The 25,132-nt window shown below is 39.5% G+C and overlaps 1 pseudogene; it reads left to right on the top strand.

Moving 5' to 3' along the window:
* LOC132820034 (sodium- and chloride-dependent neutral and basic amino acid transporter B(0+)-like) overlaps positions 1 to 25,132 on the top strand; it is a 65,681-nt pseudogene that overhangs the window by 14,401 nt on the left and 26,148 nt on the right.

The raw sequence follows: 25,132 nt of genomic DNA, 5'->3' as shown, positions 1-25,132 counted from the left end.
GCTTAACTGCAGATCCTCTGAACCACCAGGCTTGCAGAAAAGACACATTTGTGCAAAATACAGACCGATCGGATGAAACATACGGACGGCTAAGAGCTTGCTGAAATACGCCTGCCTAAAAGATTCTCGGTTGAGGCACTGCATTCTAGCCTGAAGAAGATACAATCTGAACCAACTAGCTGAAACACGCTAGTCTAAGAAGATCCCATTTGGGACACTCAGGTATTAAGCTCTGCTTTTATCCTAGGTATCTTTTAAGAACATTCAAAAAGGCTGTAATGATTGTGATTAACTGAAAACATCTGATTGTGAGTATTCAACTTATTATAGTGATAAATTTCTATTATATTTTACACCACACACTTCGTATTCGCCGAACCTTTATTTGATAAGATATGTTTACCTTTGTGTTGGTATGTTAAATCTAGAACTTAGCTGAGAAGGCATTAGGATTGACTTAAAGTGAATCCCTCTCACTCCTAGGTGAAAGGATAAACTGAAGGGACCTAGAGACCTGCGATAAACCCAGCCGAGTTTGTAGCTATCAGGACCATACAGTCAATAGGGACCACTGGTAAACTTGACAGGTAACGGCCTCAGGTATATGCCCGAGGTACTGTAGTTTAATCCGGTAGTAACCCATACCTATTGAGGATATCCACCTGAATAACATAACAATTGGCGCCCAACGTGGGGCTCGAGAGATTGCACTATCTTGAACCTCACGGCGTAAATATTATCTTTGTCACCAAATAAACTCCTTCTGTAGGGATATAGCGAATAGTACAAAAAATAAAAGCCCCTCAAAAAGAAAAAGAAAATGGCCAATATACCTGCCTATTATTTTAGAAATGATTGGGCAGAAATAGTCGCAGCAGGAAACGACAATATAGTCTCCCCACCTAACCTAAGAGGTCAGGAGGTAAGACTGAGGGCAGATGAGTCAGTCCTAGAAGGACTAAACAGACTCAATGGAGAACCTATAGCAGCAAGACTCCGATACAGGTTCAGAATAGAATATGTAGATGGAACTCACCATCACTATGATGGATTTATACCAGCAGATGGAACTGGAAACCCCCGAGAACCAGCCCACCAGCATACCGCTGGCGTTCTACCAGCTCAACATACGGTAACAGTAATTGGAAGAGAAACAGACCTAAGGGGAAGAGAAGTACCGCTAGTACCAGGCATGTCAGAACATGCCTGGGCAGAAGATATAGCTCAGCAAATTATAGTGGCAGCAGACAGAGTGCTCCAAATACCCCAACTAAATAGAGTAGCAGCACAAGTCCTAGTGGCGCAACATGCTGTAGAAAAAGCCCAATGGCTAATCAATAATCCCAGGCCCGGACAAGCCAGACAAGCACCACAACCGGTAGCAGCCCGCCGTGTGAACGGTGATCCCTCACTGAAGAATTTTAAAATCTGCTTCCTAGACTTTCCCTCAGATGACAGAGCAGCAATAAAATATATAATTCAACATTTCGAAAAACTAAAAGCCTTCTTGGAAGGACTAACCCCCCAAGAAAATTCAGATTTATTTAAAGCCCTGGATTGTCCTGCTTTAGATCAGGAACCGCACACCACCATAAATCTAATTACCATACTCCATGAAGCCCACAACCGGGTATATGGAACCCAAAGAGCAGAAGCAGCCAACAAGATATTCAAAACACTCCTGGAATCAGGGAGAACAATGCTCCAGGTAGCACAATCCGCTGAAGATCTAGAAATAAACTATGTCCAAGTCAGGTCGCAATTATTCAGACAATTCCAGAACGAAGGCCATGCAAACAGGCTCAGGGAAGCCACAAACAGAGCACTAGGACAGGGACAAAACCCATGGCAAGTATTCAGACAAGAATTAATCAACTTAGGAGAAGTCCTCAATCTATCCCTAGATAGAATAGGAAAACAAAATCCCCACGGACCTCAATCAGAAGCCAAGGAAAGGAAATCAGAAAAACCTAAATCAGAAACCCAGAGATCCAAGGCGCAAGGACGCCAACAAAACCAAAGAAAACCATGGACATACCGACCCCAATATGAACCATTGGTTCAGGTAGTGGAAAAAGTCCAACCCAGAAACCAGGGACCTCCCCGACAGCAGCTACCTCCTAGACCAATTCCAGGAGTAAGCCCAAACTATTTAGGGAGAAACCCCATTCCGAATTATCAATACCCAAGAGCTAGAGGGGGATACCAACCTCCACTACAGCCAGCCCAGCAACCACAACAACCTAGGGAATATAGGCCACCCCAACAAAATTTTAGACCTAGGCCTCCAAATGGACAAGTTCAACAAGAACGATACAACCTGAGACCCAGAAACTGTCAGGGACAAGCAATAACCTCTGGATCAGCCAGAGTGCAAGCACAAGGGGACGAAAGGAATACAGAAGGGCAAAGAATCCACCAGACAGGGATGGTGAGAAAACCCAGACAGACAGCAGCAGAACCATGCTACCCTCAAGAACAAGGGAAAATAGAGGGGTATAAACCCCACAGACAGCAATGGCTCACAATAATGCTAGACACAGGGGCAGAAATGTCATTAATGGACAAAAGTTTGGCAGAAAAACTAAACATACCAAAAGTAGGAACAGAACCTTATCAGGGCATAGGAGCACCTGTAAAATGGGCAGATGTAGGAAAAATCAAATTAATCCTAAAAAATGGAAAACAAATAGAGACTAAAGCTCTAATTATAGAAGGTCTAAAAGACCAGGGAGAACCAGTAATATTAGGATGGGAAGACATTAAAGGACACAAACTACTAGAACAAACAGAAGACAAAAGAACAGAAGACTTAAAAGAAATTTTAGATAAAGAAAGCAACCCCAAAATCAGAGCAAAAATAAAACACCTAGTGCAAACTCACTGGGAAATCTGGCAAAAGGACTCATACCATTGCGGTAATCTAAACATTGATCCCACTCCCACAGGAATGGGACACTTCAAAATCAAAAAGAAGTATGGCATCAACAAACCGGAGATAGCTAGGGAAATCCAAAAAGTCATAGAAAGACTTGAGGAACAGGGAGTCCTAATAGAAAAAGGATCCCCATACAATACACCCATAATTGGAATACCAAAGCCTGATAAGCCAGGAAAGTACAGACTTGTCTGTGACTACCGAGACTTGAATTCAGGATCAGTGCCCTTCTCGTCATACTTTAAAGGAGCTCAGACTACACTGAATACTTTAAGAAGGGAGAAATATAAGACTACCCTAGACTTATCAAATGGATTTTGGAGTCATCCAATCCCAAAAGAAGAGTGGCCATATACAGCCATAACAGACACCCTAGGGAGACTATTAGTTTGGACCAGACTCCCTCAGGGATACCTAAACAGCCCAGTAATATTTTCTGCAGAAGTCAGAAAAACAGTACAAAACTTAGCTCCGCCAGGACAAATAGAATGCTATGTAGATGATATTTATATCACTCATGGTGACCTAGAAGAACATTTTGCCTGCCTACATAGAATTATGGAAAACCTGTACCATAAGGGATATATAATTGGACTAGCAAAATCCCAGATCGCCAGAGAAAAGGTAAAATACTTAGGAGTGGAACCAACCAATGAAGGGAAAGGACTAACTGAAGAATACAGTGAAAAAATAGCTGATATTCAACCTCCTACCAAAATTAAAGAATTACAAGCAATATTAGGCCTATGTAACTATGCCAGAGACTTTGTCCCAGGATATGCAGAAATATCTAAACCCCTGTACAAAAAACTAACCGAGAAAGTATTCTCATGGACTGAAGAAGATCAAAATAACCTAAATGAACTAATCAACCAATTAAATAAAGCAGAAAACATGGGAAAGCATGAACCAGGGAAAGACATTACACTAGAAGTAATTATAGGGCAAGAAAGTGCCACCGTAAGAGTAACCAGTCAAGGACAGAACAAACCCTTCCAATATATCTCTTTAAACTTTACAGAAACAGAGAGGAAATACCCAAAAATAGAAAAAACATGGGTAGCCATAACTAGAGCAGTGGAACCCATCAGAAAAATCCAAGGGGAAGGAAAGATAATTATCCTCACGGAATTGGCAGAATTACAATCCAAACAACAAAAAATAGAAAGGAGCCAAAGGGTCCACTCGGCCAGGTATGAAAAATGGGATATCCTACTAGCTGACCCCACTATAGAAATACAGCCCCTTACAGGAAAAACAGATACTTGGTGGACACCGAAATATAAACTAGCTGCTACTGAAGAAAAAACTGAATTCAATCCAGATATGTACATCTATACAGATGGTAGTGCCCAAAGAGGCCTGGATAAACAAGGTAAAGAAGAAAAATTAACAGGAATAGGAATAGTAATCGGTACAAAACTAAACAATGAGTTCCAAGAAGAAAAGGTCTTAGAAATAAAAGGACCACTGGGAGGTTCAGCCCAGAAAACAGAAGTAAAGGCGTTAGAATTAGCCTTAAAAGAAGCAAGCCAATTTCCTGCAGAACTCCAAATTCTCGTTTGTACAGATAGCTTTTATGCCAGTAGAGGCTATAACGAGGAACTAGATAAATGGAGTGAAAAAGGATTCCATGATTGTAGGAATCACCCCATACAATATAGACAAATATGGGAAGAAATAGCTAGATTAAAAGAAAACCTCCCAAATGTAAAAGTAATACATGTCAGAGGACACCAGAAAGAAGGTGAACACAAAAAAGGAAATGATCTAGCTGACCGAGCAGCCAAAGCCGCAAGTTTGGGAAAAGAATATAAAATAAGAGTAATAACTAGGCAAATGAAAAAAGAGAATCAGGACAAAGAATTGGAAGACTTACTTCAGGGCAAGGAAGTAAAAGGATACCCTAAAAATCAGGACTACTGGGAAGAATCTGATGGGGTAGTCAAAACCAAATTTAAAGATCAAACCACAGAACAGGCTAAGATAATACCCCCTAGGAAAGGGAGAAGAGAACTTATCAAGACGGCCCACGAAGGCTTAGGGGCCGTGCATCCAGGAATAAAAACCACTCAGTCACACCTAAAGCAGAAATACTGGTGGCCTGGGATGAATGCAGAAGTTAAAAGATATTGTAATGAATGCAAAACTTGCCTAAAATATAATATCAAGGGAGGAACTAAAAAAGAACCGAAAATTATTCGGTCACAAAATATGAAGCCCGGGGATAAATGGATAATGGATTTTATCGGCCCATTGCCGACCTCTCACGGGAAAAAGCCATTTAAAAGACCGAATAAATATTGCCTAGTATGTATTGATGAATGTACCGGATTCACCACCCTGATCCCAACAAAGAGTTGTAGGACACAAGATGTTATAGAAGCTAGTGAGTTGATTCTGGTCGCTAATGGGCCTCCCAGAGTAATTCATACAGACCAAGGACCTGGCTTTAAAAACCAGGACTTTAACATGTGGTGTACCGCTCATGGGATACAGCTTGAGTTTAGCACACCTTACCATCCTGAATCGGCAGGAAAGGTAGAACGGAGAAACCAAGATGTCAAACTAGCCTTGGCAAAATTATTGTGCACTCGCGGTGGTAGTTGGAGTCAATGGTTGAAGGAGGTGCAGCTGGCCATCAATAACACACCCATAGATCTCTTAGGAGCAGAGAACCATATAACTCGGCACTATTTGAGATATGGAGTACAAATGAATACAGAAAATAAGCCTGAAATAGAAACCCAAACTAAACTTAAAAAAGAATGGATAGATCTCCTAAAAACTAAAAAAGAAGAATTAAGACAACAAAGGGAACAGAAAATTCAAGAAGACAGAAAATTTTGGCAACCTAAAGTAGGAGATTGGGTACAAGAGAAAAAACAAAATAAATCAGGAAGAGCCTTTAAAGCCCGCTATCATTTGCCTCAACAGATAATCCAAGTAGGAAATAGGACAGTGACAGTTGGGAAGGAAGGTAAGGAAAGGACTTTATCTGTAGATAATATAAGACCAGTTAACAAAGACTAAGAACATGGCAGATTGGATGGCTGTATATTTAGGAGAAGAAGAGAAACACAGGGAACAAATGGAGGGATTTTTAACTTCCAAGAGAGATGTAAACAGCAGAAATGAAAAAAATTGGAAACCAATATTTAAAGGAAACAAAAAACAAAAAGAGAACAATATGGAGTTAGGACAATTAGGGAAAGGCAAAAGGATACCAAAAGTAAAAAAAAAAACCCTCCTAAACTTAAAAAAAAACCAAGAAAGAAGAGACTAAGACGATTAAACAAAAGAAACTCACGGCAGAACGCTGCTCTAAGTGTAATATAGTTCAACACACCCTACTATTTATAGTATTAGCCTTTCTAACTATAGGATGGATACTTCAGGCAGTAATAAAGCGCAGCCTGGAATGTAACACAGGTAATAACCCCGACAGCAACAGTAACTCGACAAATTCAGCAGGAATGCCTTTAATAATAGGAGGATTAACCCTATCTAACATGGCCCTAGTAATGTTAGGACTAATTATGATAAATGTTGCGCAAGCTCAAAAATATGAAAATTGGACAGATCCAAGACCCTCAGCAGAAATGATAGGAGAAGAAATTATAGGACACACATACACCTTAGACATAATAGTCTTAAAACAGGAGCTTGGGAATGAAAACCAAGAACAAGATCAAAGAATAGATAATCTTATACAAAATTGGATAGACAAATTACTATCTTATAGTATACAAAATGTTACAAAAAATGAAGAAACCTCAGAGAGAGATAGATGGCTCTACTGTTTATACAAAACGTATAACCGTTCAGACTATCAGAGTCCAGGATCGAAAAACCACTATAACTGCTCCTATCCAAATATTGGCAACCCCCTAACTAATATGAACACTCACCAACTGATAATACTATATGCAAACTCTACTTGGCACTACCAAGAAGGAGGTGACCAAGGACAAAGATGAAATGCCACAGGTGACACAGATCAGGTTTACCTCACCCTACTAGGACAAGATGATACGCAAGTTCAAGGATTAGGAACTTATTACCAGAAGAAAATGTTTAAAGAAAACGAAACACTGATAATATGCGATCCTACCATCTTTAACCAATCCAAGTCCAGAGAAGAAATAGGAGAATTACTAAAGAAACTAGTAAACTTTACGAAGTTATTCAGACAAGATATAGATGTCTGTAACCACTTTGCCTTAGGGTATGAAGCAGAATTATCCTTACCTAAAGAGACCCAATGGAAAGAATGGGAAGATGTAAACCACAAGAGACAAACAAATGAATCCTGTTACTATTATTATAAAAATAACACCCATATAATTGGATGCACCGATAAAGCCACACAATGTTATAGTCCATCAGGATACAATACCGCTCTCCTCCAAAACCGCCCAAATGATAATAGAGCAAAAAGAAATGAAACCCATGGACCATGGTCCTACAAAATTCCCAACTCAGGAAAAGTAGTATATATAGAACATGGTAGATTTAAATGTGGATACACTTATGAAGTTTCTTAGGATAATTACTATGAAAATAATACCAAAAAGTATAACACTGAGGCAGAAAACCCAGATGGAAATCAAACATCTAAATGGAAATCAGTATATCAAGACTGGGAAAAATTAAAATACTTCCTAAAAGACCCACAAAGACAGGGAACTGAAATAAAAGTAGAAAATACAACTCTGTACTGCTACCATTGGGGCAGGATGTACTGCTACAAAACAAAGCAGAATGCCACCTTTTGGGAACAATCTTCTCCTGATAGATGGCTGGTGATAACCACAAATCAAAAAAGCAATAACAGCAACGATAATGATAATAATAATAATAATAATAGACAACAACAGGCAGAAGCATATATTAAGGATTTATTCAAAAATCAGAAAATACAATGGGAAAACTCAACAAACCTAATAATAGAGGTGATAACAATCAAAAAAGACCAAGCCTGGCAAATTGCCTTTAATGACCTTAGAAATCAATTAAATGTAATAACTAGACGATGGTTGCATAACACCGTAAGAACAGAAAACAGGACAACAGCTGATTTAACCTCAAGGGTATACAGATCCCACGTGGAAAACAAAGATCAACAACTAAAGATCTCACTAGTAGAGATCAAATCCATTCTCACAAACGAAAATTACGAAACTAAAATAAAACAACCAATTTGGCAAAGCCTAAAAAATGGGTGGCTGAAAAAGGAAAAATGTATTCAAATTAACAATCAGCCTCAACTGATCGAATTCTCTAATTTAATCCTATTAAAACCCTGTGATAATAACACGGTTCAATATGTTAAAAAAGATTGCCAGATAGAGTACTTCCCATCTGGAAATACCTGGCTAACAAACCAGTCAGGAAAATTTAATGTTACGACAGACATGTCGGATGTAATGGCAAAATTGTGAGACAAAACAGAGAAACTTATAAGAACCCGGCAGAAAAAATTAATCTAAAAATAGAAAAACCCAAACCTGACCTAGAACATTTAGAAAGAATGCTAACCATCTATTCAGAAAAACAATGGATGGAGATAACCTTCTCGGGCCCAACGGATGATGAGAAGCTAAAGACCCTCCAGAACCTAATATCAAAAGAAAGGAAGGCTGACCAAAACACTCTACAGGAAGAGATAAAAATATGGGTAGAAGAATCAAGAAAAAATTGGTATGATAACTTGCATATTAATGCAGGGACTATGTCAGTATTACAAACTACTGCAAACATTTGGGTGCAAATCCATGATTGGATTTATTGGATTCTATCATGGCTTGGCCTAGAACAATATACACCGCTCTTAGTGGGACTTATCCTATCTGGGTGTTTGTGGTCGTAATTTGGCCATTTCTCAAGCCATTAATCAAGGGATTGATTCCAGAACGAAAATAAACCACATTCTGCTTCCTCGACCGGCAAGCATGGATGAAACCACAACCAAATACCAAGAAGTCCTAGACTTCCTGGGAAACCAAAACCAAGACTTACTTGGAACTCTGAACTATTGTGAAGAAACGGGAATTCCTCGAACCAATGTGGTATTTTCTCCCACATGAAAGAACAATTTAGCCCTGTAGTCATGCCCGTAAGTCTATGGGACGCCTACTGCCACCACCTACCCATTATAGGAGGAAACATTCTGATAGGACTCCAGCTCCTTTGGGGCTTGGTAGAATATAAATGGGTCCATTTGACCCTAGGTATAGGACTAATTCTCACAATTATGATTGGCTTTGAATTTAAACGAAGAAAATTTGGAATTACTAAGGGAGAATGGGGATCGTTTTTAACACTGATCTCCTCAACCACAATCATATCTTTTAATTACGAACCAGAATGGGCCATTTATTGTGCTACCATTCACTTGATTCTAAAAGCATTAATTGTCTGTCATTCGGTCTTAACACAGACCTCGAACCAGGATAAACCTTCGTTTGTCCAAACCAAACCTTTGAAACACAGAAGCGACCCGTCTCTGGGTGACGCTAAACCAGAAAAACAAAATAAGTCCAAGCAGCTACCACCTTGGAAGAAACCAAAACCACAGAAAACCTGCGTACCAAAATGGAACCAAAAACTTACATTACTGGAACTCAACAAACCCTCTACATCTATGCGAAAAAAAAACAACCTCAATATTCCTTTATCAATATCCAAAAATTAAAGAATGGGTAACTAGAAAGAAGGAAACCAACACCACACGGAATACAGATGGTGGACTGAGCCAAGAACAGTTCTAAAAGAACACAACATTGGACAATGTTTAAATTGTAATGGACGTAAAAAGGCACAGAGACTAATATGCACATTTTGCTCAATGCTATTCGAAGAATTGAATATGAACATATTACTTTCTGTATGCAAACCAACGAAGATGTTGCCAGACCCAGATTTGATCAAAGGGGAACGCATTCGACAAACACCCCTTTCAAAAGAATATATGGTACAGTATGACCGTAGAAGAGGCCATAACCTGGCTGAACACTTAATGATACTCTCCATAGGAAAATATACCTTTGTGGACTGTCTGAACTATGTTGCAAAACTACAAAAGCGGAATGAAGAAAACCTAACTGACCTAAACATGCTCCGATCCAACATAAAACAAGACGAGTTTAATTACGTAACCAGAGAAGCCAACAGACCGTTACCTCATCCACAAATCGATATGATAACCGAATGGTCAAAATGGACATGGTCACCTAAAGCCATAGAAACGGTGGTAACTTATACATCACCAACCCATGATTAGAAATGGACGGAAAGAGAATATAAGAACCCACCTGGATACAATGACTGCCTCCTGAGGGAACTCCGGAGACAACACAAAATATCCCCGTACATGGCATGCGAAAGAGACCGCAAACAGGACCTCAAAGACTACCATGGGTACGAAATGAGGATTCTGAATGAAAGACCAAAACGGATGGTCCAACAAACTTCATGGTACAGTTGGAAACACGATGGCTGTCAAGGCCCAGAACCAAAACCAACATGGAAACCAGAGGTCCGGCTCTTTGACCACCAACATGATTGGAAACGAAATCCACTGATGAAATTCGTCGGAACCCCAACAACTGAATCTGATCATGAAACCCGCCATGGGAAGTCTGACTCAGAATGATTTCGCATAATTAAATGAAATGCATGCGTTGATTTAATGTTGCCTTTTCCGCTTTACTCACAATAGCTCTCATAATAAGAGCGTCAACTGCAACAAACTACACCGCTGATGAATAAAGTGAAGATAATAATAATGGAGCGCAGAAAAACGAAAAATTCCTGATACATGCTGCTATTGGTACAACAATCATTGTAGAACTCTGTTCAGCTATCATTTGAACTTTTTAAAGACACATGGGGAAATCTCGCTTTTCAAGAGGGGGATGTCACGGGATCCATTACTTCTTCATGAAAAGACTCGATTCCTCTGTGGAATTTTACCTGATTATATTATATTGTATAAGATTAAGCTTAACAACAATGATGCTATTAACTCGTTAAGTGTCATGGGATCCGTCTACTTCTTCATGAAAAGACTCGATTCTTCTGTGGAATTTTACCTGATTATATTATATTGTAGCAACAATGATGCTATTAACTCTTTATTGTATTTTAGCCTAGCAACAATTAAGTATAACTATGACTACGTGGCAGCTGCTCTTTACCAGCTACTTATCAGCTACTTATTGTTTTCTCAGCTAATTAAGTGTTTAACGCGACCTTTAAACAATGCTGACCGAGGCACAGTTTGAGATTCCAGTTCTTTAAACAAATGATGTAATTGCTTAACTTAGACTGTAAAGGATAAAAAGCAGAGCTAAAACTGACAGAACTCACTCTTGTCTTGAAACACAGACAATGAGTCACCCAACCATCTCGGCTTAACTGCAGATCCTCTGAACCACCAGGCTTGCAGAAAAGACACATTTGTGCAAAACACAGACCGATCGGATGAAACATACGGACGGCTAAGAGCTTGCTGAAATACGCCTGCCTAAAAGATTCTCGGTTGAGGCACTGCATTCTAGCCTGAAGAAGATACAATCTGAACCAACTAGCTGAAACACGCTAGTCTAAGAAGATCCCATTTGGGACACTCAGGTATTAAGCTCTGCTTTTATCCTAGGTATCTTTTAAGAACATTCAAAAAGGCTGTAACGATTGTGATTAACTGAAAACATCTGATTGTGAGTATTCAACTTATTATAGTGATAAATTTCTATTATATTTTACACCACACACTTCGTATTCGCCGAACCTTTATTTGATAAGATATGTTTACCTTTGTGTTGGTATGTTAAGTCTAGAACTTAGCTGAGAAGGCATTAGGATTGACTTAAAGTGAATCCCTCTCACTCCTAGGTGAAAGGATAAACTGAAGGGACCTAGAGACCTGCGATAAACCCAGCCGAGTTTGTAGCTATCAGGACCATACAGTCAATAGGGACCACTGGTAAACTTGACAGGTAACGGCCTCAGGTATATGCCCGAGGTACTGTAGTTTAATCCGGTAGTAACCCATACCTATTGAGGATATCCACCTGAATAACATAACAAACTGCAAGTTAATTCTGCAAATCAGCAGTACGTTCAGCGGTATGATTCACAGGCCATTTTATAGTATTCTTTTAAATTGAGAAACCATTTTGTTGTAATAAAAATCTTCATATTTTGTTGCCTAAATTCAAATTTTAGATCCTCATGTCTATAGGTTTAGCAGTGTTTAAATAAGCACATTATAACAAGGTATCACAAAACAAAGTCTCAACATGCAAACCCTGTGAACTAGATGAAAATGCAATCCTTGCGTACATCCTCCATGTTACTATTCCTCTTCAGTTTGTCATCTGTTCCCTTCGATGCATTGATGAGAATCCATTTAATTTGCCATTTGGTTGGATAATATTGTCTTTATTCCAAGGTGAATGATGTATAAAAGTAGGCAAAACTTGATACAAAGGTACAGCAGCTACTGTTTTGGTCTCCTTAGTTAGGGGGTATATTTGTATTGGAGAAAGTTCAGGGAACATCTTTGTATTAATTCTTTTGAAAATATAAGTTTGAGCCTGTACTCACAGGAATTTAGGAGACCGAGAAATGATCTTCAAAGATTTCGAATGGTCTTAGAAAGCTTGACCTTCTCAGAGAATCTCGAACAGGGAGCACAGTTACAAAATAAGGTTCTCCAAATGAGGTAGAGATGAAGTGGAATTTTTAATCTTTCAAATACTCTTCCTCTGAAAGCAGTAGAGGTCAGTTCATTGAATATATTCAAGGCAGAGTTTGACAAATTGTTGATGTACAAGAGAGTCGAAGGTTCTGGAGAGGGCAAGTGTCAGGGTGATCAGGCAGAATCTTATTGCATGGTGGGGCCACATGGCCTTGTACTGCTTCAAGGTTTTATTTTCTTCTGCTGTACCAGTAATACAGGAAAATCTAACAAGGTGCTCTCCATGCTCAGGTGGTTTATTTCACTGCGACATTCCCTTACGTGGTCCTGACCATACTCCTGATCCGAGGGGTTACCCTGGAGGGAGCTTCTAAAGGAATTGAATTCTACATCGGAAGCCAGTCAGACTTCTCCAGAGTGGCTGATGCTGAGGTAAATACAGCAATATGAATGATTGAGTGTCATTAGTATTTTTAGTTGAATCGATTCGTGCCTCAGCACATTTACTTTGTTAGCTTGTCATCAATGATTTAAACTGAAAATGTGTTGCTGGGAAAGCGCAGCAGGTCAGGCAGCATCCAAGGAGCAGGAGAATTGACGTTCCTGAAGAAGGGCTCATGCCCGAATCGTCGATTCTCCTGCTCGTTGGATGCTGCCTGACCTGCTGCACTTTTCCAGCAACACATTTTCAGCTCTGATCTGCAGCATCTGCAGTCCTCACTTTCATCATTGATTTAAAATCAATGTATTGCTTTTGAGTCTTAATTCAATTCTTGGAAATTTTTAACAAAGTTTGTGATGAATTTGAAGAGTCAGTTTAAGGTCTATATTATTCCTGATGAAGGGCTTATGCTCGAAATGTCGAATTCTCTATTCCTGAGATGCTGCCTGGCCTGCTGTGCTTTGACCAGCAACACATTTGCAGCTGTGATCTCCAGCATCTGCAGACCTCATTTTTTACTTAAGGTCTATATCATCCTGCCATTAACAGGAAAGAAGGTCAGGGCATCAGCTATGATGGACGAGAGGATCGAAATTGATGAGGAATTATGATAGGGATTGGGATGCAATAGAATTCTTCCTTCATGCCTCCTCCTTTCTGAAATCTTGGAAATGATTCAGGAGTTTCAGGTGAAATACCTCATTGACCTACAAAGCAAATACTGACCCACATTTTGCTGTATCAGGGCAATAGAAAGAGCCACTCTTGATGAGCCTTGTCCTTATCCATTCTATGTCAATGATATTTGGTGCTGCAAGTATCTGGAAGTGGGAGATGGAAATGAAAGAACATTGTCTATATCTGAAATCTACATTGGAGTGAACATTGGAAAGCAACTGATTATATCTTGAACCAGTCAGATTATCGTACTTGGAATATAACAATGCATGTACTGAGACAGAAAAGGAAGTGTAAGTTTGAGTGGGTGACTTCCAAGCTGTGATTCCATTCTTCCAGTAGGTAGTTTAAGTGCCAGAAATTGTGACTGGCAGTAAGTAAATGCTTGGCATGTCATTAAAAGGCTATTCCAATGTCATGTTTCTTGAAACAAATCTCCGAGGTGATTCAGTCAACAGCATAAGGACAGAAACATTATGGAGCCCAGTGAATGCAAATAGGCAGACTAGGCAATGCCACATTTGTGAAGCTGACAGTGTCCTCATGCATACTGGATAATGATGGCTGGAATTTTGTATTCAGTCCAAAGATACAGCAGTCTTTGTGAATAGACAATGGTGAACACTTTTTATTGCTTAATTTTTCTGACAGGAATTGGATTTTGATTTCCATTTAAATCATTTAACCATTGTTTACATAATCCTAGAAATTACAGTGTAATTTTACTGGTTCCTGTTGATATTAAGCTACTGTGATATTATTACAATATGAAAGTGATCATTATTTATGGTAAAAGGTGTTCTTTGTTGTTACTTTCACGAAAAGAATGGAATTAACTATGGTCAGTACAATACTGCAAGTGAGTCAGTCACTGAAAACCATGGCTGGTGAAAGAGTATACAGTCACGTCCTTGATAGTGCAATAGTCACGTTCCGTGTGACCCTGCGCTATGCAAGAATCACGCAATACAAGGAGCACTTACAGTGTTGCCGATGTAATCATGTTCTAGCCAACATACTTTTTGAATTTTTACACTTTAGAAAAGTGTCCCCAATCGTCAATCACGATACAGGTAATTTGTGTTAATGAAACGTGCATTATACCAGAAAGACCTGTGTCAGATAACCCAGAGGAAATTTAACTGTAAATAATCGACAGTAGTGATGACTGTTCTGTTTAAGAAGAGTTACTGTTGACCAGAGGGAGCTACTTTGCTCAGTTCACCATGGATTAACCACACGGGTTCTCATTATCTTCACAATTAATGTTGTTAATCTGTTGTACATGTTTGTGTTTCATTTCCCTCCAGACATCTATTCTATTTTGTATTTACCAGGTCTGGAAAGATGCTGCGACTCAAATTTTCTTTTCTATCTCAGTGGGTTGGGGCACTTTAGTAGCATTGTCGTCTTACAACAAGTTCCACAATAACTGCTACGGAGATACCATCATTGTCTGTGTTGTTAATTGTGCTACGAGTGTGTTTGCTGGATTTGTCATCTTCTTCATCCTGGGACACATGGCTCAAATAGAAGATAAGCCGGTTTCAGAGGTTGCCCAGTCAGGTAAATTAGAGCTGTTAAAATTGTCAAGGGTCAGACAGCTTTAATGTTCTCTCTGAAGTGATTCAACCCAACATTCCAGTGATTCCAGTGTCCAGACACAATAATCAATCCTCAGATCCAAACTGATAGCCAGGCTCTGAAGACACATTGCCATGATGTTTGGTTTATACTGGACAGGGATTGGAGCTGAATAATGCAATGGTATGCCCGGGGTTGAACCATAGCTCTTAAAAGTGAGCTTTTGAAATAATCACAGAATAGTAAATTTCAAAAGCACTCGGTTAACATTATAATCCGCTGTAAGATTTGCTATTTACCTTGGAATTACATTTCATATGAGCCACATTTTAATATTTAAGAAGTAAATTTTGAATGAATTCCATAATATTGTGCTTTTAGGTGAATCAGAGACAGTTTTTATTTATTGACGATTAGTTACTGATCATATTATGTGCTCAAATATTCAATTTGACAGTAGTACATTTTAAAAAATGTTTAATATAAAGAGCAAGAGACATGGAAATGTTCTGTGCTAAGCCACTTGTATCGGTTGATGATGCTGTGATAAGTAATTAATGACCAGGTAAAGTTCCAATAAAACACAGTTCACACATTCTGATTACTCCAGTAGTCTGAGCACTGAGTGGTTTGACAGCCTAAATGGAGGCAGGAACATAGGAACAGGGGTAGGCCATTCAGTCTGAGTCGTTTGCCTCACTACTCCATGTAATAATGAAGGATCAAACATTTCAATGTTTTTTACTCATTCCATTCCCTGACCTTGTACACCACTGAGAATCAGAAATATATCAATCTCAACCTTAAATCTACTCAAATCTTGACCTCCACAGCCCTCTGTGCTGGACAATTCCAATGTTTCACAACACTCTGAATAAACTAATTTCTTGTCAGCTTGGCCCTCAGTGGCATCTCCCTTAGTTTTAAATTATGGCTGCTGGTTTTAGATTCTGCAGACAGAGGAAATATCTTACCTGCAGCTACTCTGTTGTTCTCTTTAACTACGTTGTAAGTTTCAATGCAATTGCCTCTCACTCTACTAAACTCTAGAGAGTAAGGCCCAGTTTTCCCAATCTTTCTTCATCGGACAGTTCTACCATTCCAGGAGCAAGTCTGCTGAACGTTTGTTGCACTCCCTCTATGCAATGACATTTTTCCTGAGAAAAAATGACCAAACTGTGCACAGTTTCCAGGTGTGGCCTAACCAAGCTGCTATACAGCTGAAACAAGACTTCACTATCCCTGTACTCAAATCCTCTTGCAATAAAGGATGACATTCCATGAGGCTTCCTAATAGCTTGCTGCACACACATGTTAACCCTCAGTGACTTAGCACCAAGGAGACTGAGGTCTCTTTGTACAACTACACTTTACAATCCCCAACCATTTAAGAAACACTCTAAATTATCCGTTCAATTATTTCTCCCCATTCCCTACTCTCCAACATTATTCCCTGTTTTAAAATGCCAGTTTCACCAATATATTAGAGAAATTCTTTTTTTGCTTAGATTGCAAATGTCACTCTGAACTCAGTGTTCACTGCTTCTAAATATTATAATTTCTGAATTGAAAGCGATTAGTATTACAAATATATAATAACTAATGTTTTTTATTGTAAATACATATCCGCACAACTTTGGTGACATGAATAGTTTTGCAAATGTTGGCTAATATTGGCAACTGTAATAAATTAAATGAAATGAATGTCAACAACAAGTTAATAGCAACGTTCATTATGTCATTTCAATTCTATTCACTGTTCAGGTTTCGGTTTGGTCTTCATTGCCTACCCAGAGGCCCTTGCACAGTTACCGTGGGCACCATTATGGTCTGTTTCATTTTTCTTCATGCTGCTCACTCTGGGAGTTAACACACAGTTTGCAGGTTTAGGTAAAAATGGCATTGCATCACTTAAAAAAATCATTTCTTTTGAAGAAATTATGACAGTGTTGGGCAAAAAAGTGCTGTTGGTGATGTTAGTGGACAAACGCATAACATTTCTTTGTAGCAATTGTTCCCTTATTGTCTGAAAGAAGAATGCAGCTATTTGTCTTAAATGATTAGCACCTGCATCAAAATAAAAATTGGGGAAAAGTTGCATCGGCATCCAAATGATTTCACAATACAATTTGCACTAACAGCGATGGTGAGGGAAGGCATCATAGAAGATCAAAATGTGAGTTGGAGGAAATGAGAGAGATGAGGGTCAGTGTTATTAGTAAGTAAGAACGGAGAGTGTATGAGCAAATATTAAAAGAGAAAGACAAACCAGTAGAACTTATTAGCGAAAGCATGCAGCATTCAGAGTTAAGTTGATGAGCTGACAACACAAATAGAGACCAGTCACACCACCTGGTGAAGATTATTGAAATGTGGTTGCAGGAAGATCAGTACTGGGAGTGAAATGTCCTAGGGTAATGAGTATTCCAAAGGGATAGGCAAGTAGGAATAGGAGGTGGAGCTATTTTATTGGTTAAGGGAGATATCAAGGTGCATTAAGAAATGATATTGGCACTACGAATCAAGATGTTGAATCAATCTGAGTGGAAATAAAAGGCAAGGGAAGAAACCCCTTGGTAGGAATAATTTACAGACTCTCAAACAGTACTTCCAAAGTAGGGCTGAGTATAAATGAGGCAGTAATGAGGGCTTATGAGCCAGCCACAACAGAAATTATGGGTGATTTGTACATAGATATTGATTGGATTCATCAACTTGGCAAGGGTAGTATTGAAGGAAGATTCATAGAGTGTCTGAGGGATTCTTTCTTATGGCAATGTGTCATGGAATCAACTGGCTGCTTCACATTTGGTATTGTGTAATGAGGAAGGATTGGTAAATGATCATGTAGTTAAGGATCATCTTGGAAGGCGTGATCACAACCTTCTATAGTTTCAAATTCAGATGGCAAGAGTGAAGACAGAGTCGTATACAGGAGTTTTAATGTTGGCCAAAAGTCATTATACAGGCCTGAGAAAGCAGTTGGCTCTGGGGGACTGAGGAAAAATATTAAAGGAGCAAGTCATTTGAAAAATGGTGGCAAATGCTCAATGAGTTACTAAATATCTGTCAATTAAAGTATATTCCTGAGAGGAAAAGGAATTATAGAAAGGTAAAAGATAATCCATGGCTTACCAAGGAGGTCGAGGATAACATAAAGACAAAAACTAGGGCATATCATACTGCAAATGTTAGAGACACTCTGGAGAATCAGGAGATCAATAAAAGGAACCTAGCAAAAACCATAAGCTCTGACACCAAAAGCTTCTATAAGTATATAAAAAGGAAGAGAGTAGTGAAAGTAAATGGTGGCCCTTTAGAGGATGGAAATGGTGAGGTAATTATGGGAAACTCAGAAATGGCAGAGGCACTAAACCAGTATTTTGTGTCTTTTTGCAGTGGAAGATTATAATTTCTTCCCAAAATCTGCAGTTACTATAGAGGAACTCGGTGAAATTACTAGGGAAAAGGTATTAAGTAAACTGATGGGATTAAAGGCAGATTAGTCCTCAGGACCTGATGGCCTGCACCCTAAGGCAGCAGAGATAGTGGATATATTAGTTACTACATTCCAAAATTTCCTAGATTCTGGAAAGGTGCCAGTGATTTGGAAACACTTTAATGTGAAGCCTGTATTTGAAAAAAGAAATAGGCAAAACGTGGAAAATTGTAGATCAATTAGTTTGACCTCGGTCATGAGGAAGTTGCTGGAGTCAATAATAAGGGAGAGAACTGACCACTTGGAACAACAAAGCTCAATTCCCCAGTGGCAGCATGGTTTCATACAGGACAAGTTGAACTTGACAAAATTGTTGGAATTTTTGAGGATGTAGCTATCAAGTTGGATAATGGGGACACAGTGGATGTGTTATATCTAGACCTCTAGAAGACATTGATAAGGTGCTGCATTAAGACTGATACAAAAGGTTCGACTGGAGGGTGTTTGGGGTAGAGTATTGGTTCGGATAGAGGATTGGTTGACTGACAGAAAACAGAGGGGCGGGATAAATAGGTCCTTCTGGTGAACTGTAACTATTGGGGTAGCACAGGGTTCAATCCTCTGACATCAACTGTTGACAATCTATATCAATGAGCTGCCAGGAGGGACAGAATGTAACAAAACAAAATTCACAGCTAGAGAATGAACTAGAATCTGGCAGATGGAATTTAACGTGGATAGGTACAAGGTTACATATTTTGGCAAGAATAATGAAAGAGCAAATTATTAATTAAATCAGAAGCAGATTCAAAGTGCCTCAGTGTAGAGGGATCTGGGTGTCCATGTGTATGAATCACAGAAAGTGGGTATGTAGGGGCTGCATATAATAAGAAAGGCAAGTGGAATCTTGGCATTTATTGCAAAAGAACTGGTTTATAAAAGTAATGTTGTCACAATTGTATGAGATGATGTTGAGACCATACTTGGAGTATTGTATCCAGTTCTGGTTTCTTTACTTGAGGAAGAATGTGGTGGCATTAAAAGCAGTTCCGAGGAGGTTCTCCAGGTTGATTCAAGGGATGAAAGGGCTGTCATATGAGGAACAATTGAATACGTTGGACTTGTACTCGCTGGAGATCAGAAGAATGAGGGATGATCTGATTGACACACTTAAAGTGCTCAAGGGGATTGATAAGGTAGATGTGGAACAGATATTCCTCCATGTCGGACAGTCTTGAACAAGAGGTCATAGATATAGCCTGAGAGGAAGTAGGTTCAAAACTGGGGTGAGGAGAAACTATTTCTCTGACAGGGTTGTGAATCTGTGGATCTCACTGCCCCAGAGTGCAGAAGAGGCAGAATCAATCAACAAATTCAAGAAAGAAATAGATATGTTTTGATGAAAAATGGGACAAAGGGCTGTGGGAAACAGGCAGGAATTGCGACCACAATAAGAACAGCCATGAATGTGACAAATGGTAGAGTGGGTTTGAAGGGCTGAATTGTCCACTCGCTCCTAATTTCTATGTTCCTCTGCCCGATAGCTATTGTGGTGATTTTCAATCTCAGATGTTAATGTTCTATATCTTTTCTTTGCTCTCATGCCTAGAATTTATCTTTTCGTTGAGACAGATCTTGCTGTTCAAGAGATGGGGATTTTTATTTACCTGCCTTACAGGGAGCAGGATGGTCAGCAAACTTATTCACTCATGTTGAAACTCACTCATGTTGAAACTCACTCATGTTGAAACACCCTACGTGATATTTGAGGATAACGATGATGCAGTTTTCCTCTGCATCAGAGCAACAGGAAAAATACAACTGGGGGAAAAATACATATCTCAGAGCCAGAAAATGGATGCAGAAACCTTTTACTCCAGGGCTTTGGTGTGTCCAGTGGTGTTTTGTCCTGTCATTGTGCAAGTTATTAATTATTGTCTTCATTTGACATTTTCTTCCATTAGAAACATTATGACAGCCCTGCAAGACCAGTTCCCTACATTGGTCCAATCAAAGCGCCTTCTTCTGACAGCTGGTGTTTGTTCGTTATTTTATCTGCTTGGCCTTCTATGTGTGACACAGGTAGGTTGTATTTCAGTGATATCAGCTGTTTTCACATGTACTCAGTAACTGTAAAAGGTGATCAAATTCACAGGATGAAAAAATAAAGAAGGCATTAGTGTTCTGGTCCTTTCTTTTTGCAGTTGTTTAATGTTGTGCAGTGATCATGTCATATTGATATCTTGCTGTGATTCTGAGTTTATTCTCAGATAATCCACTCTTACAATAGGACTGGGAAACAGGAGCACGGTTCAGTTTATTATGTCATAAAATTGCTCAGCAGACACATTCGTTATCGCGGTTAGTTGTTACAGGGAAGCATAGCTGCTCTCCCTTCGCAATATGTACTGCACACTGAACAAGTCTATAGCTGTCAGTGACATGTATTATATCAAGGTTATATGCTCATCAGCATGTTCTTCTTAAAATGATATTACTATATTCCTATAACATACATGAATGAAAATAAATATGTCTCAGACTGGTTGTGAGAACTATCACTCCAAAAATAGGTCACTGTGCTTAGGAGTTTAAGAATTGAACTGTTTAAGACTTTAAATGGTTGTATAATGAATCAATAATTTAATAATCCTTCCAGATCTCATGATCTTCTTTCTGTCCTGTGATCTAGATTTATCAACTGACTGTTCTTGGCTCACTGATATTTTGGTGACTTTCCTTTTGTTAAAGAGGAGATTATTTTCATGGTTGCGTTCAACATTTTCATTCCCTGAGTTTACCTCTGGTGGTGTTCTGTGCACAGTCAGAATGCTCAATGTTAGAATGTTGTTACAATTCCCCAAATTATTTTCTATTCCTCTTTCTCATTGTTCCATTAGATATTGTGACTCCTTGGGTTTAAGGCTCACTGCACTTTCTGAGTACTTCTGTGGGTGACCATGTTCCCTGGATGGGATGTATGATTCAAACCTTTTACCACTCTCACAAACTAGATAATTCCACACCCAGATGTCAAATGAGTGCTGTTTTTATTCTGCCTGAATGTTCAAGATGTTTATCCCATATTTACAGGAAATTGGACTGTTCATGATTTGGCAAATGTGTCCTGACTTGCTTTTTAATGTGATTGTTGCTGGTAACAGAAAGCCCACACCTAGATGTATTGTTATGAAGTGTGACATGGCAATATGGAGATGGTGTCCAGTTGCTCATTTCATGACGGATGGCTGAATAATATGAACCATTTCATTCAGCAAAAATATTGGGTCTGGGATAATGTGGTGAGGCTGTCACACGATTTAGACCCCATGTAGTACACATCCAAGGTATCCTAGGTCCATAAAATATTTATCAGTGCAGTATGATCCAATTTCAGATATTTTCTCCAGGTACACAATGCACTTTATACTTATGGTGATTACCATGGGTGTAGTTGAGTAATCCTTCCAATGTCTGGTGGTTGGAAAATTGGAATATTACTCAGTGACTTGGTGAAAATTGTCACCGTGGATGGTAAGTAAATCTGTTACAAGCTTCAACCAAAGATATATTGGAATCTTGTGAGGGTAGAGAAATTTTTTTTCTGTTGATGTGGTGGCTGACTTTGACATGCCTGATACACCCTCACAGTCTTCTCGATTTTTCTGTTGTGAACTGAGCAATACACAGTGAGCTGTACAGTGGCCTTTTTCACCCTATGCCCATATGCCCCTGGTATAATGAGGCAATAGAGTTTACTAAAGAGCTTCAGCTACAAGCATCTGTTTATGTTTGAAAAGCATGCCTCTTGAGGGTCCCTGGCTCATCCTTGTCTGGCTAAATCCCTCGGAGCACATCTGGCACGTTTTGTATCCCATCAGGCCAGACTTTGATAATAACTTTCCAAAATGCCCTCAGTTGTGAATCATTCATTGTCTTTTTTCTTACTGTTGACCAATATTCATCTGGATTGATATTGATGATGTTTTCTTATGTAATTTTTTTGTAAGTGCAGCCAAACAGCAATTGTCTAATTTGGCGTTGGTACATCTCTCATTGTGTCTGAAGTAGCCCAGATTGTAACAAATATCAAGTTATATCCCTGAACTTTTATGAGACATTGTTGTAGTCTTGACGGTGCACTTTTCAGTGGTTTATGTCAAATCATTTTCAATGTTTTGTTCCTACAATGAATCATTTATTTAACTGGTACATATGGAAATTTGTGATAATGCATACCAGAAGAAATGTTTTCTGTCCTATGTTCAAACAGTTAGATTGTTATTATGATAGAATATTGGATCCAAAAGCAATGAATTTACCATTATGTATGCCCCAACACTGTTTTGACAAGGTCGGGCCCAGTGGGAGGGATGACATGGATGAAGGTGCTCAGGCCCGAAAAATATTGAACTTGATATCGAGTCCTGACAACTGCAGGGACCCCAAATGGAAATGGGATGCTGACCAGAGTTTCCAGATGACCTTGGGCTCCTTTCATCGCAGCTAACCCATTTTCACTCACTAATGGTCTCCATAAGCTACTTTTCTTTCGCCCAGGCTCAACAGTATCCATTCCTTTGTCTGCCCAACAAGTGTTCTCTCTTTGTGTGGGTTCCATCTCCACCTGTTGTTCACTCCGTTCTCCCAATCCCTGTCTTCAGTGTATCTCCCATCTTTTCCTAGCAACAATGAGTTTTGAAGAAGGATCACTGGTCCTGAAATGTTGACTCTGCTTTCTCTCCACAGAAGCTGTCTGACCTGCTGAGTTTCTCTGGCAAATTTTGTTCTTGTTTCAGATTTCCAGCATCCACATTCCTTTGCTTTTAGAATTCCGCAGGTGGCAGAACAGCCTGATCCCTATGCCCTTAACTTCCAGATACATGTACCTGTGAATGCTCCTGCATGGCTGTATGTGGAATACTCTCTGCTTCCCACCAGCTCCACCACCATTGTCACTGTTGGTGCACCCAAGTGCTTCTCTCTGAGACAAATTATGTTTGAGACACAGAATTGTTCATTCACTTTTAATCTGTAGCAAAAGCTTCCCTTCATTGCCAAGCCTTCAAATGAGGCCTTGTGCAATCATATTCTTCAATTTCTGTTTCTGTTGGGTATAATTGTGTTGTGCAGGAAGAGATCTTGAACCCTTCCCATTATAGTGCACATTCTCTGCTAGCCCTCTGTATGAGCCAGTTAAGAGAAAGATGCGGCCGTTAATGTTTCCTTTGATTTGTTCACACTCTACCCTCCCCCTCTACATTATATACCCTCCCCACCTCTCCTAGCCTTCTCCCTTTTCACCGAAGTTCCTTCTGTTTCTCTTCAGTCTCCTCCTGTGATGATCAGCTCCTCCACTATCCCCTATGATATTCCTGCTTATCCACCACCACCACACTGTTTCCTTTTGGCTCAGTTGGCTGGATGGTTGGTTTTAAAGAGAGTGATGCTGGAAAAGCACAGCCGGTCAGGCAGCATCTGAGGAGCAGGAGAGTTGATGTTTTGACCATAAGCTCTTTAACAGGGAGATGATTCCAGCACCACACGTTTTTCCTCTGATTTCCAGTATCTGTAGTCCTCACTTTCTCCTGGATGGCTGATTTACAATGCGGGGCAAGGGGGTGGGGGGGGGGATGCCGGGGGAGAGGGGCACCAACAACACAGGTTCAACTTCTGCATTGACTAAGGTTACCAACAAACAATAAAAATGTAAATTATGAAGATTGAGAATCCAACCATCAATAAATCGTTTTGGAGGTTTGACAACTCATTCTGACCTGGTGATTGTATACCGATTTGAAGGGAAGTGTGTTATTTTCAGTTGCTCTTGACTTGTAACTCAGTTGCCTTGATGTTAGATGCTGCAACTCAGCATCATGTCATGATCATCGGCATCAGAATTTTCTCCCTCACTGTCTGCAAACATGCTTAGCTTAGCCTAGGCTTAGGGGAGACAATGGCCTACTGGTATTATCGGTAGACTGTTAATCCAGAGATCCAGGGAATGTTTTGGGAATCCAGGTTTGAACCCTGCCACGGCAGATGGTATAATTTGAATTCTATAGACTCTGGAATTAAGAGTCTAATGAATTCAAATGAATCCATTGTTGATTGTTAGAAACACCCCTTTGGTTCACTAATGTCCTTTACAGAAGGAAACTTCAATTATTACTTGGTCGGGCCGACATGAGAAAGTGAGGACTTCAGATGCTGGAGATTAGAATCAAAAAGTGTGGCGCTGGAAAAGCACGGCTGGTCAGACAGCATCTGAGGAGCAGTAGAGTCGATGTTTTGAGCTTAAGCCCTTAATCAGAAATGAAGAGCTGTAGTGGTTCTGTTCGCCGA

The sequence above is a fragment of the Hemiscyllium ocellatum genome, chromosome 11 (assembly GCF_020745735.1).
Source record: "Hemiscyllium ocellatum isolate sHemOce1 chromosome 11, sHemOce1.pat.X.cur, whole genome shotgun sequence".
In the NCBI taxonomy this organism is placed as follows: domain Eukaryota; kingdom Metazoa; phylum Chordata; class Chondrichthyes; order Orectolobiformes; family Hemiscylliidae; genus Hemiscyllium; species Hemiscyllium ocellatum.
This window is presented reverse-complemented; position numbering and strand designations above follow the sequence as displayed.